The sequence below is a fragment of the Ursus arctos genome, unplaced genomic scaffold, assembly GCF_023065955.2.
Source record: "Ursus arctos isolate Adak ecotype North America unplaced genomic scaffold, UrsArc2.0 scaffold_12, whole genome shotgun sequence".
Lineage (NCBI taxonomy): Eukaryota > Metazoa > Chordata > Mammalia > Carnivora > Ursidae > Ursus > Ursus arctos.
Genome location: NW_026622786.1, coordinates 48,691,025 through 48,703,033, shown reverse-complemented (window position 1 = coordinate 48,703,033; position 12,009 = coordinate 48,691,025). Strand labels below are relative to the sequence as shown.

Genomic DNA, 12,009 nt, shown 5'->3' with positions numbered 1-12,009 from the left:
GCATAGCCCTGTTGGAATAGTAAATAACCCCCAATATCAGGAATATATTTGATATATAACTAGCTAGTACTTTTGGCCACAATTTGGTATTGTTTCTTCTGTTTCATGTTCAGAAGAGAGAAAGAAACTCTGGCACCAGTCATGTGCTTAAAAATAATTTTTGAGTCCTCTTCAACTTGTTTTTCTTGATCCTACACATAATTGAGTATTTTAGATATTCTTAAATGCACCTGTTTTCTGAAATTTCATTTTCTTTTATCTGACACATTTACAAATTCTTTACTGACTTTTGTGAATCTCAGAAGGGACAGAATCAGGAGCTCTAAGTGTGACTGAAAGCTACCTACAGATTCCTCCATCATGTGGAATTAATTTTGTTTCTCAATCATTTAGCTCATCAAACTTCCTAATTATATATCTAGGATTCCAACCACCACTTCCCATTTGATACTGTCTCCATTTTCCAAAAGATAACCTAAACCCTGTCTCCAAAAACTACTGGTAAAACTGAGAAAACTGCACTGAATATTGAATCAATCCCTGTAAAATGACAATTACACTAAAACATAAAAACTAAACTGTGCGCTAACCTGCAGGGGAAAAAAATCTCAGTTTTTTGTTAGTTTTTAAGATCTGGCTGTTTTTCTGTTTTTTGGGTTTTTTTAAATAATATTTTTTATTATATTATGTTAGTCACCATACAGTACACCCCTAGTTTTTGATGTAAAGTTCCATGATTCATTACTTGAGTATAACACCCAGTGCACCATGCAATACGTGCCCTCCTTACTACCCATCACCAGCCTATCCCATTCCCCCACCCTCTCCCCTCTGATGCCCTCAGTTTGTTTCCAGAGAAACTGTGAGATTTAACTTTGTCTTTAATTGGCCCTTGGGCATTAAGCTCTGCTGTTGAGTTTCCAGGTCGGGGAAAAGAGGGGGGAAAAGAGGACAGTGATGCATACCTTGTAGAGTGGTTCTAAAAATTAAGATCATGATTTAAAATATTTATCACAGTGCCTGTCATATAAGTATTTAACTATTGGTAGCTATTACGATATTTATTATTTAGGGTAAAAATCTGTGTTAATTATGGCAAGCTAAATTTTCACTTAGCGTTTTTCCTAACAATAGGCCGTTAATGAGACCAAGGTCATGAGTTAGTATCCCTTCTCAATTACTTATATATGAACACAGGCTTTACTCTTCCCCTGGACAGTTTCTTGAAATCATATAAATAATGGGGACGGAAGTGTCTAAGGGAAAAAAAATGAAGGTGAATCACTTCAAATTAAAATACTAGCCATATTAGTGAAGAGTGAGTAGTATCATCTCTACTTAGGCAGAATTGTGTTTTTTAAATTTGTATATGCTATACCCCTCCACAAAAGAGGCCATTTTTCAATATCTGAAACAAAATGCATAGCTTACTGCTTGCTAACAAATAACTTGTAAGGCAAAATCTCTGAGTAAACCGGAGTCTGGGGAAGCATAGAGTTCAAGAATTGGTGGATTTTCAGAAGTTGGAATATTTAGGGGTTCGTTGACCTTGAACTTGCGAAGCATAGTTATTTGAATGAGACTGTTGCTGATCGGCTAATTTCAGGAGCAGTTTCTTTTTTTTTTTTTAAGATTTTTTAAATTTTTATTTATTTGACAGAGATAGAGACAACCAGCAAGAGAGAGAACACAAGCAGGGGGAGTGGGAGAGGAAGAAGCAGGCTCATAGCGGAGGAGCCTGATGTGGGGCTCAATCCCATAACGCCGGGATCATACCCTGAGCGGAAGGCAGACGCTTAACCGCTGTGCCACCCAGGCGCCCCAACAGGAGCAGTTTCTAATGCAAATTGTCATTAATTAATTGCAACAGGTTTTAAAACCGTTCTTTTGGGTGATTATTTATTGCTATGTCCAAAGAACAATCAGACCTTTACCTAGCAGAGAATTTTTTATTCTCAATGCAATTATTGAGTACTTACTATGTACCAAACAGGATGCTCAATTTGTTACAATATCTCCTTTAATCCTTACAATATTCTGTGAAGCACTTGTCATTATCTATAGTCTTCATATGATAGGAAGAGGGGGTTTAGTAACTTGCGTAAGATTGATTGTATGACTGAAAAATGAGCGAACAAGAAAAAACCCAGAGGCATCTGACTCCAAAGACTGTTATCTGTACTGCCTCTATTACTTTTTAAATTAACTCCTGGCATTTTTACAACCCTCCATTTCTATAATTTTGTCATTTTAAGAATGTCACACAAATGGAATCCTACAGTATGTAATCTTTGGGGATTAGCTTTTTTACTCAGCATAATTCTCTGAAGATTCATTCACATCGTTGTATGTGTTAATAGTTTCTTCCTTTTTGTTGCTGATTAGTGTATTATGGTAAGGATGAATCTGTTTGTTTAACCATTCACCCACTGAAGGAAACCTGGGTTGTTTCCAATTTGGGGCTGTTGTGAAGAAAATTGTTCTAAACATTCATGGACAGGTTTTGTATGAATGTAAGTCTTACATCTCTGGTATAAACATCCAGGAACGTAACTGCTGAATCATATGGTACATGCATATTTAGTTTTTTAAGAAACAGCAAAATAGGGGCACCTGGGTGGTTCAGTCGATTAAGCGTCTGCCTTTCTTTGGCTTAGGTCATGATCCGGAGTCCTGGGACTGGAGTCCTGGGAACGAGCCCCACATGGGGCTCCCTGCTCAGCGGGGAACCTGCTTCTCCCTCTCCCTCTCCCTGCTGCTCCTACTGCTTGTACTCTCGCTCTTGCTCTCTTTCTCAAATAAATAAAGAAAATCTAGAAAGAAAGAAAGAAAGAAAGAAAGAAAGAAAGAAAGAAAGAAAGAAGAAAGAAAGGAAGGAAGGAAGAAAAGAAAGAGAGAGAGAGAGAGAGAGAAAGAAAGAAAGAAAGAAAGAAAGAAAGAAAGAAAGAAAGAAAAAGAAAGAAAGAAAAAAGAAAAGAAACTGCCAGATATGTTTCCAGAATGGCTGTACCATTTTCTGTTTCCTGCAGCAGCCTCTGAGCAATCCAGTCTCTCCTCATCATTGTCAGCATTTGCTGCTGTCGCTATGTTTTATTTAAGCTGTCTGATACGTGTGTAGTGATAGCTCATTGTGCTATTAATTTTAAGTTTTCTAGTAGTTAATGATATTGAACATCTTCTCATGTGCTTGTTTGCTGCCATCTGTATTGTCTTTGGTGAAATGTTTCTTCATATCTTTCGACATTATGGATTATTTAGTTTCTTACTTCTGCCTTTTGAGAGTTCTTTATTCTTGATACTATTCTTGTCAGTTATGTGATTTGCCAATCTTTTCTCAAACTCTGTGGTTTGTGTTTCATTCTCAATGTTTTACATTTAAGTCTGTGATCTATTTTGAGCTAATTTTTATATACGTCAGGTGTGAGATGTAGGTCGAGTTTCGTTTTGCCTTTGGATGACCATTTGAGCCAGCACCATTTGTTGAAAAGGCTTTCTTTCCTCTACTGAATTGCTCTTGCACTTTTGCCAAAAACCATTTGGACAGATTTTTGTGAGTCTATTTATGGGTTCTCTGAACTGTTGCATTTATGTATCTGTCTGTCCCTCTGCCAATACCACACAGTCCTGATTACTGTAACTATAATAATCTTGAAATCAGATAGCCTTATTCTTCGTATTTATTTTCTTCTTTTCCAAAATCATTATAGTTATTCTAGTTTCATTGCCTTTCAATATAAATTTTAGAATAATCTTACCCATATCCATAAAAAAATCTTGCTGGGATTTTTACCGAAATTTGCTAAACCTGTGTATCAGTTTGGAGAGAATGACATATTTACTATGTTAAGTCTTCCAATCCATAGGTATGTCTTCATTTATTTAAATCTTCTTCAATACCTCGCCAGCTTTGTGTAGTTTTCAGCATACAAGTCCTGTGCAGGCTTCATTTGATTTACACCTAAGTATTTCACTTTTTTTTGAGTCATTGTACATAGTGTCACTTGAAATTTTGATGTGTACACATCTGTTGCTAACATACATAAATACATGTTGATCTTGTAGCCTGCAAACTTGCTCGACTCACTTGTTCGTTCTAGGGATTTATTTTTGTTGCTTCTTCTGATTTTCAAATGTAGACAATCATGTCATATGCAAATGAGAACAATGAATTTCTTCCTCCACAGTCTGTATGCCTTTTATTTCCTTTTCTTGACTTATCCTATTGACTAGAACCTCCAACCCTACGTTGAAAAAGATTGGTGAGTGTGGACATCTGTGCCTGTCCTTCATCTTAGGGAGGAAGTATTCACTCTTGCAACATTAAGTAAAATGTTAGCTGTACGTTTTTTGTAAATGTTCTTGATCAAGTTGAGAAAGTTCCCCTCCATTTCTCTATCTCTGGGGTTTTTTTTTTTTAATTATAAATGGGTGCTGAGTTTTGTCAAATTTATTCTACTTCCAATGACAGGATCCCATGATTTTACTTCTGTAGCCCATTAATATGGTGCATTGCATTGCTTGATTTTGAAATACAGAACAAGCTTTGAACCACTGGAATAAGCCCCACCTGGTCACGGTGTATAATTCTTTTTTTATGTTGCTGAGTTCTGTTTGCCAGTATTTTTTGTTTGTCTATAGTTAATCTTCTTCTTCCTTTTTTTCCCCCCCATACTGTCCTTGTCTGGTTTTGTTATTGGGGCAACACTAGTTCATAAAATAAATTGGGAAGTGTCCCTTCCTTTTCTATTTTCTGGAAAAGAGTGTGTAGAATTGGCATTAATTCTTTTATTAAAGATTTATTTATTTATTTGAGAGAGAGAAAGCACACACAAGCAGGAGGGGCAGAGGGGGAGAGAGAGAGAGAGAATCTTAAACAGACTCCCCACTGAGCATGGAGCCTAAAGTTTGGCCGACTGTGCCATCCAGGGGCCCCAGCGTTAATTCTCATTTAAATGTTTGGTAGAACTCTCCAGTGTAACCATCTGGACCTGGAGATTTCTTTCCTGGAAGTTTTTAAATTATAGATTACAATCTTGTTAGTTGTAGGGCTGTTGAAATTATCTATTTCATTTTGGATGAATTAGGGTAGTTTGGGTTTTTCACAAAAGTGGCCCATTTCATATGAATTGTCAAATTTATGAATGTAGACTTATTTGTAGTATTACCTTATTAGCCTTATGATGTTTACAGGATCTGTAATCATATTCCCTTCTTCATTCCTACTTTTGGTAATTTGTGTATTCTTTTGTTTTTTTCCAGTCTTACTAGAAGCATGTCACTTTTATTGATTTTTTTCAAAGCACCATCTCTTTTTTTCTCATCTATTTTATCTGTTACTCACTTTCCATTTCATTAATTTCCGTTCTTTTTATTTATTATATCCTTCCTTCTTCTTGCTTTGGGTTTATTTAGCTTTTCTTTCCCTAGGCTCTTGATGTAGGATCTTAATTATTGATTTGAGGCTTCTTCTTTTCTAACACATGCATTTAGGGTCATAAATTTCCCTCTCAGCCCTGCTTTAGCTGTGTTCCACAAATTTTTATGTGCTCTATTTTCATTTACGTTCAGTTCAATGTATTGTTTTATTTCTCTTGAGACCTCTTTGACCCATGGATTATTTAGAACTGCATTGTTTAGTTTCCAAGTATTCAGATAGTTTTTTCTGTCATTGACTTTTAGTTTGATCCTGTTGTGTTTGGAGAATGCATTCTGTGTTATTTCAATTCTTTTAAATTTATTGAGATTTGTTCTCTGGTTCAGGGCATATTCTTTGTAAATATTCTATGGAACGTGAAGATACTGTGTATTTTGCGCTGTCAGGTAGAATGTTCTATAAATGACAATTAGATCTGCTTAGTTGATAGCATGGTTGAGTTCTTCTATAGTCTTGCTGATTTTTAGTGTAGTTCTATCAATTGATGAGAGAAGAGTGTTGAAACCTCCAACTATAATTGTAGATTTGCTTATTTCTCTTTAAGTTCTATCAATTTTGCTCCACATATTTGCAGCTCTGCTGTTTGTTGTGTATACATTTAAGATTGCTATGTCCTTTCAGTAGATTGACTCTTTTTTCATACATAAGATCCCTCTCTATCTTTAGTATATTTTCTCTGCTCTGAAATTCGACTTTATCTGGTATTAATACAGCCACTTCTTTTCCTCTAATTAATATTTGCATGATGTATGTTTTTAATCCTTTTACTTTTTATCTGCCTATATTGTTATATTTGAAGTAATGTCTGCATACAGTTTCTACAGTCTGTATATACTTGACTAATATTCTTTAATCCTCTCTGCCAAGATCTGTCTTTTAATTTGTGCATTTAGTCTCTTTGCATTTAATTTAAGAACTGACACACTATGGTTTAAGTTTTAATGTAATTTTTCAGGGGGTTTTGTTTGTTCTCTCTCTCTCTCTCTCTCTCTCTCTCCTCTCTTACCTGCTTCCTGTGTGTTATTTTTTAGAATTTCATTTTTATTTATGTATAGTGTTTCTAGTAAATCTCTTTGTGTAGCTTTTTAAATGGTTTCTTCTGCTATTACATTGTATATACATAAATTACAAGAGTCTGCTAGTTTCATCACTTTACAGTTCAAGTGAAATGTAAAAACTTTATCTCTCTTTACATCACTTCACTCTCCTCTGTTTATAATAGTCTCAAACATTTCCTCTACATACATTCAGAACCATCTCAGATAGTGCCATAGTTTTAGTTCAATCATCACACATAACTTCGAAAATGCAAGAAGAGAAAGTAGTGCGTTATATTTGCCCATATATCTGTTTGCCATGTTTTTCTTCTTTCCTAAAGTTCCAAGGTTTCTTCTTTTATTATTTCCATTTTGTTTAGAGAACTTTCTTTAGCCATTATTTTAGGATAGGTCTGGTGGTGACAAATTTTCTTTGTCTTCATCTAAGAATGTCTCAATTTCCCTTTCATTGTTGAAGAACATTCTCATTGGTATAGAATTTTAGGTTGACTGTTCTGTTCCTTGGACACTTGAAGTATTGTGCCACTTCTTTCCTTCCTCCATGGTTTTTGATGAGACATCCACTGTCATTTGAATTGTTCTTCTTCTCTGGTAAGATGTCATTTTTCTCAGGCTGCCTTTAAGACATTTTTCTTTGTCTTTAGTTTTCAGAAGTTTAATTATAATGTGTCTATGCATGGTTTTCTTCAGGTTTAATCTGTATGGTATTATTTTCTCTGCTTCTTTAATCTGTAGGTTTTTGTCTTCTGACAAATTTCAGAATTTTTCAGCAATTATTTCTTCATTTAATTTTCAGCCCCATTTTCTTTCTCTTCTCCTTTTAATAGTATGATTGCTAGAAGTTTTATATGGTCTTATAGGTCCCTAATACTCTTTTCATTTTTTTTTTCAGTGTGTTTTCTCTTTATTATTCAGACCAGATCATTTCTATTGCCCTATCTTCTAATTTACATTTGTTTCCTTTGCTCTCTACATTCGAAAATTGCCATTTGTTTCTTCTTAATATCTTCTGTTTCTTTGCTGAGACTTTTTATTTTTTTTTGCTTGGTTTCTTTTTTTTTTATTTGTTTTAAGCATATGCATAATTGTTCACTGAAGCATTTTTTAATGGCTACTTTAAAATCTTTGTCAGATAATGCTAACATCTCTGTCTTCTCAGTGTTGGTATTTCCTGATTATCTTTTTCCATTCAGTTTGACATTTTCCTGGTTCTTGGTATGATTGAAACCTGGACATTTTCATATAATGTTATAAAGTCTGGATTGTACTTAAACCTTCTGTTTTAGCTGGCCTCCTCTGACACCACTCCAGCTGGAGGAGAATGAGTCATTGCCTCATTCTGGCCAGGTAGGGAGAAGTCCAATTTTCCCATTCAGTCTCCATTGATACTTCAGGTAAATCTTCTAGTTATTGCTAGGTGAGGATGGAATTTCCATCTCCCCAGATGGTCTCCACTGGTACAGTGGGGGTGGCCTCATTGGGTGATAGAGACGGTCCTGACTCTCTACAAGGCCTCTCTGATCATACTATTGCTAAGGTAGAGGGCTGCCTCATTACTGCAGGGTAAGAATGAAAGCCCAGGCTCCTTGTGTGATCTCCACTGGCATCTTTGGGGTGGGGAAGACTTGCTATAGGCAGATGGGAATTAATGCAGTGGTGTCTTACTTGCCTTCTTGGACACCACCCTGGCAGGAGTGTTGGTGTGCTTTGTTACATCATTATAAGGGTAGAAGTCTAGGCTCCACACTTGGCTGTTGCTGGCATTGTCAGGGTGGGGCCACAGTTTTTTCCATCATGTTTGTTTATAGGAGAATTGTTATTGTCTAAAAGTCTGTCTTGCTAGGCTGCCCCTTTTCTGGTCCTTTGGCTAAAGAGAGAAAGCTACTGTTGGGGCTTTCCTCTTCTGCATCTGTTGGCATTCTGGGGTTGCCCACTTGCTCAGCTGCAAGTCTTGTTATGACAGAAAAATAAAACCCAAGAGATTCACTGCCATTTTGTTACTTGGTCTCCATATCTGAGTTGATCTACTTTCTCCTGTCTTCTTTCCTCTGGAAATGGACATAAAATGTCCAAGGTTTTAGTTGTTCTTGGAGGGAATAGAGAATAGTATGTCTACTCCATCTATCTGGAAGCAGAAATCCAACTGCCTAGATTTTTAAAACTTAACCTGCTTACTAAAGAAAAGTCACTATAGAACACATGGTATAAAGGGAAAATAATAGGACTGTTTTGTTGTTATTGTTGTTGTTTTACAAAATTACTGACTCATTTAAATGAGCGTCACTTGTTCCTTGAAATCGGTTACTGAGTTAACCTTTGTAGATGATTCTGTGTTGTTGACACTGCTCCCAAACATTTTGTGAACTCTACTGGACTTAATTTGAGAGAATGAATTGTGTCCACTTGAATATTCTTAGTGGCATAAACTGTCATCCTTTGAAGCTGTGTATGATTTTTGGAAGCAACCCCAAGTGGTTCAAGAGCCAAGATGGCTAGTAAAACAGATGACCAAATTGGGTAATATACTTCTCAGTCTAACAGTCTTTTCTAGGAGAATAGTGTGAACCAAAGCATTGTTGTAGTAAAAAAGTCATTTCTTTTATATCATACAAAACTTCCCAAACACTTTAAATTTCTACATAATAAGCCTGATTAGCTGTGGGCTAAATTTTGCATGAACAATGCCCTTTGGTATCAAATCAATATTTGTTTTCTGTGGTGTTGACATTGATGTTTTCTTGGGTCCAATGGATATTGGAGTTTTTCTCTGTAAATTTTGACAGTATGGTTTTGGGTCAACTTGAAAACACTATATTTCATCACTATTCCCCTCAAATATGTGTTATTTTGTCCAGCCTCCCCTTGAAAGTTCAAAACAAATGTCAGATCTTCTCTATTTCTTTTTATCATTCAAAATGTGTAGCACAGTCTTTACAGAAACCTTTATGTTCACATTCCCCTTCAGTATGAGTCAGTGTTCTCAAAGCTAACCCTCTGCTTGAACAAATCCAGCCTCTGACATTTTCTACATTTTCATTAGCCCTTTGTACTTCGTCGTGAGCGTCCTTATTACCTTCCGTAAGCCTTTGTGCCAGTCAAAAAAAAAAAGTCCTCTTTACAATCCCTCCAACACCGTAATTGTCCCTTTAAATGTCTTGTGTCATTTATGTTTGCTTAACTTCACACAAAATTTAGTGCTAATTCTTGGCTTTCTACAGCTGTCACTCCCCATCCCCATGCAGTGCAGCCCGTAGTCCCAATAGAGAATGAAGTAACAGTACTGATGCAAACAGAATCATTTTACAGCACGTTCCTTCCATGCCCACTTGATGTTTTACCAAACTACCTGAGAACATGAGCTTTATCACTTCATAATTGTGGGAAGATTACTAAATACACTTATTTGCTTAACTATAATGCTCTAAGTCACATCCATTGGATCTAAAATAGATAACAGACCTAATTCAATAAGTAGGAGTGGCCCTTTGGCAAATTAAAGAGCTGCTAAAGAAATTTAATATATCCAACAATCGGATCCTTTTGTTCCTTTTCATGGTTCCTTTTCAATTCACAGTTCAACTATTAGGGGGAGAGAGCCTATTTGGGGGCTAGGGGACTGCAGTATAATTTTGTGTTTAAGAGCATGATCTTTCATAGTCAGATAGCCTTGGTTCAAATCCTGATCCTGTCAGTTTACCAGTAATGAAAATTACTTGGGGAAGCTACGTAACTTCTGCAGGCCTTAGTTTCCTCATTAGTAAAATTGGATGATGATAATTCATAATAGTTAACCTGTAATGCTGTTGTAAAGACTAAAGGAAGTAATATGTGTCAGATAAGTTTTAGCACATTATTTGGCACCTAGTGTTTCGATAGTAGCCATTATTTATTAAATGCCAGCTACTGTGCCAATCATTAAAGATGGTAAGTAGGATATGGTGATTGCCTTCAAGGAGTTCCAAATCAAAGCACAATTCTGGGCTCCAACTGTCCCATCAGAAGGGAAAACTAAACCAGAAAAATAAGTCTACAGGCTATAATAGTTATATAACATATGCAAACAGTTTTTCACCCTTGGATAGACCATTACCAGAATATTCTAATCAATGAAGAGATTGTTAAGTGGCCCTTATTAATTTTCTCATGTAGATTATGCATCCATGCTCTGGATCCTGCTAAGTTTTTCTGGGTGTTAACAATTCTTTGCTTGTCTACATTATCACTTTCAAATAAATTGCTGGTCTTCCTCTTGTCCACTGGCTCTAACACTGACCGAAGCCCCATGAGTATTATGCCAATGAAGGTGACAAGCAGGTTTAAATGTAAAATCAACTTATTGTTCCATAGCCAGGCTAGTCACCGTTAGTCAGCCTACATTGTCAGCATTTCAAACTCCAAGAAGTCATTGTCTCCACCTACATAACTTAGCATGCCAGTGAGTTCATTCAGAGTATAGCAGCTCAAAATGTCATACGGTTTATCATGGTTTTCCTCTCCTACCAAACAAGAGAACATGAAATTCCATGGAGGTAGGAGAGAATCAAACTAAGGGGAAAAACTTGACCAGGAGGGTGTTCAGTCATCTAGAGCAGCTATCAAAGTTGCAATATCTCCTTTCATTTAGATTTCTGAGAAGGGCATAGATACAATAAAGAAATATACATTTGCCCTTTATGAAGTTATCTTAGTTGTGTTCATGATGTTATAGCTTTGCCACTGTGGGTTAGTTGCACCGGATAGTGTTGGACTGATGATTATTTCACATTGTGCTGGTATAGCCTGACTCTTTTTTTTGCCTCTTTTCCTCCAATTTCTCATGACTGAAATATCTTTACTGTTTCTGTATGTAAACATTGTACATAATAACAAGACAACCAGTTGGGCATCTAAAAATATAATCAAATGGTTGTTTGCTTTGCCACACGTATTGCCGAATAATAATTTTGAATATTTTCTTCACTGAAGTCACCTCTTGTTTGGAATCAATATGCTTTCCATCTTCTCCAAATGATTTTCCATGATCACTGTCATTTCCTTATGTCTCTTAATGTTGCTCTTTTTAAAGAGCTTTTAAAAATTCAAATTAATCTGTTTCTTGAATGCATGTTTAATAATTTTTCCTTTATTCCTCCAATCTGAATTTTAATCAAAAATCTTGATTAGTCAGACTTTCCTAGCTAATGAATTACAAATTTGTTACAAATAGCAGAATCCACAGGCTTTCCTAACTAATGAATTCTAAGGTGAAATTCAGTTTTGAATTCCAAATTATCTACCCTTAAAAGATCAACAAGAAAGAAAATGAATTCAGAAAGTAACCCCTCAGATGCCTCCCTAGTAATAGGTGTACCAAGCACAGCAGTAAAACATATGTTTAAAAGTATTAGTGATAAGCATTCGCTTCCCATGTGAGACCTCCGTCTTAAGCCATACATAATTATAAAAGGCATATTCTCGGTTACCAGCCCACAAGCAGAACTGCTTGCTTGGTGGAAAAGATATCAAGTAGACTGACTC

The 12,009-nt window shown here is 36.0% G+C and overlaps 1 protein-coding gene across 2 annotated transcripts in view; it reads left to right on the top strand.

The window, feature by feature from the left end:
* LRRC7 (leucine rich repeat containing 7) overlaps positions 1-12,009 on the top strand; it is a 508,428-nt gene that overhangs the window by 451,831 nt on the left and 44,588 nt on the right. The window lies entirely within an intron of this gene.